Source organism: Nannospalax galili, unplaced genomic scaffold, assembly GCF_000622305.1.
Source record: "Nannospalax galili isolate Female #2095 unplaced genomic scaffold, S.galili_v1.0 scaffold54, whole genome shotgun sequence".
In the NCBI taxonomy this organism is placed as follows: domain Eukaryota; kingdom Metazoa; phylum Chordata; class Mammalia; order Rodentia; family Spalacidae; genus Nannospalax; species Nannospalax galili.
The window spans coordinates 7897950-7900047 of NW_008341028.1; the positions used below are offsets into that span (position 1 = coordinate 7897950).

Sequence of the window (2098 nt, forward strand, 5' to 3'; positions counted from 1 at the left end):
CTTGGGGTACACACACACATTTACCTACACATGTGTGTCCACACACATGCACACACCACACATATGAAAATGGAAAAAAGGAAAAAAAATCCTTACTGTTTTTTAGTTATTGCTGCCATAAATTAGTTTAAAATTAAAATTGCTAAGACATTACTGTTGGTATATAGAAATGCAACTTTATTTTTAAATTTTTGAATAATTTCAGATATATACAAAGTTGTGAATAGTGCTAGAGCATTTTACCATCAATGTTAGTACATTGCTATTAATTGAACTCCAGATTTTATTCAGATTTTACCACTTTTTAAAAATTAATGTCCTTTTTCTTTTCTATGATTCCACCCAGGATCTCTCTTCACATTTAGTCTTTGTGCATCCTTAGTCTCCTCTGGTCTATGACAGTTTCTCGCGTTTTTCTTTTTTTTTCTTTTTATGACCTTGATAGTTTTGAAGAATTCTTTTCAGATATTTTGTAGAATATTTTGCAGTTCACTTTGCCTTCAAAACTCACTCATTAAAGTGCCCACTATGTGCCAGGTACTGTCTTAAGTAGCAGGTATATGGAAGTGAATAAAACACAATTCTCTGCATTCATGAAGTTGTAGTCTGGGGAGAGATGAACAAATGAATAAAATCCGGCATGTTCAGCTGGGGAGATTGCTCAGCGGTTAAGAGCTTGGTGCAGAAGTATAAGGATCAGAGCTTGGATCTCCAGAACCCATGGAAATGCCAGGTGGGTGTGGCAGCCTGCTTGTAATTCCAGCCTCTGAAGGAGGAGATGGATGATCTCCAGACCAAGCTGGCTAGGGAACTAGCCATATTGAAAGACTCTGCCTCATTGAATACGATGAAAGAGCAATGGAGGGTGATTTCTAACATCAGTTTTGGGCCTCCATATGTATGTATACCCACATGCATGCACACCCACACATGTGCTCACACACATGCACGTGCAAATATGCAAACACAATCACACCACACAAAGATGTGAATAAGAATTTTCAAAAATTACAAATTGCCAAAATTACATAAAAAGATAACGTTGGGGCTGGAGCGATGACTCAGCAGTTAGGAGCAATGGCTGCTCTTGCAGAGGACCCAGGTTCAGTTACCAGGACCCACATGGCAGCTAACAACCATCTGTAATTCCAGTTCTAGGGGATCTGATGCCTCCTTCTGGCCTCTATGGCATTGCGTGACACAGGTGCACTTGCATACATGCAGACAAAACACCTACATAAAATAAAAATAAGATGCTCAATGTCAATGATCATGAGAGACAGGAATCAAAACCAGGAGATATTACCTCATACCCAACAGGGAAGTTACTATAATAAAATACAAGAAGCAACAAGTATCAGTGAAGAAGTGTAGAGTCCAGAACCCTAATGGAAAGTGGTTTCACTGTGGGAATTGTTACAGTTGCACTTCAAAAACTTAAACAGAAAACATGTAACAGTTCCACTTCTGGGCTATGTTGTGGGTATGGTTTAAGTATATCAACCTTCCCCCAAAGTTTTGTGTTAAAGTCTTAGTCCCCAGGGAAGTAACACTGGGAGGAGTTGGGACCTTTAAAAGGTGAAGTCTGGTAGAAGCTCTGCAAGTCATTAGGATTGTGCTCTTGGAAGGAAGTGTGGGAACCTGGTCTCTTTGGCCTCCTGTTTTGAGTTGCAGTCTCTTCTTGGTACATAAGTAATCTCTTCATTGTGGTACGAGTAGCCCTGAGTTCCTCACCAGGGTCAAGCTGATGTCATCACCATGCCCTTGAACCTCCAATACTATGAGATAAATATTTTAATAAAGTTAGCTTGCCTTGGATAGTTCACTACTGTAACAGAAACCAGACTTGCAAAATATCTAAAAGAATTAAAATCAGAGTCTGGAACATTAGTGTGATAGTTGCTGTTATTATAAATGCTAGGAATCAAATCCAGTGCCTTATGTGTGCTAAGCATACCCTATGCCATGGAACTACATTCCCAGGCCTGAAATACATTTTTTACACCCATATTCCTAGCAGCATCATTCATAATAGTCAAAAGATGGAAGCAATCCAAAATTCCACTGATGAGTGGATAAACAGTGATATATATATATA

General features: G+C 39.0%; 1 long non-coding RNA gene across 1 annotated transcript in view; it reads right to left on the reverse strand.

Moving 5' to 3' along the window:
- Positions 1-1185: 1185 nt before the first annotated feature.
- LOC115070921 overlaps positions 1186-2098 on the reverse strand; it is a 5078-nt gene continuing 4165 nt past the window's right edge. The window contains exons 2-3 of the long non-coding RNA XR_003850029.1: positions 1570-1778; positions 1186-1233 (exon numbers count right to left, since the gene is read on the reverse strand). This is a non-coding gene — a long non-coding RNA (uncharacterized LOC115070921). The remainder of the gene's footprint in view (positions 1234-1569; positions 1779-2098) is intronic.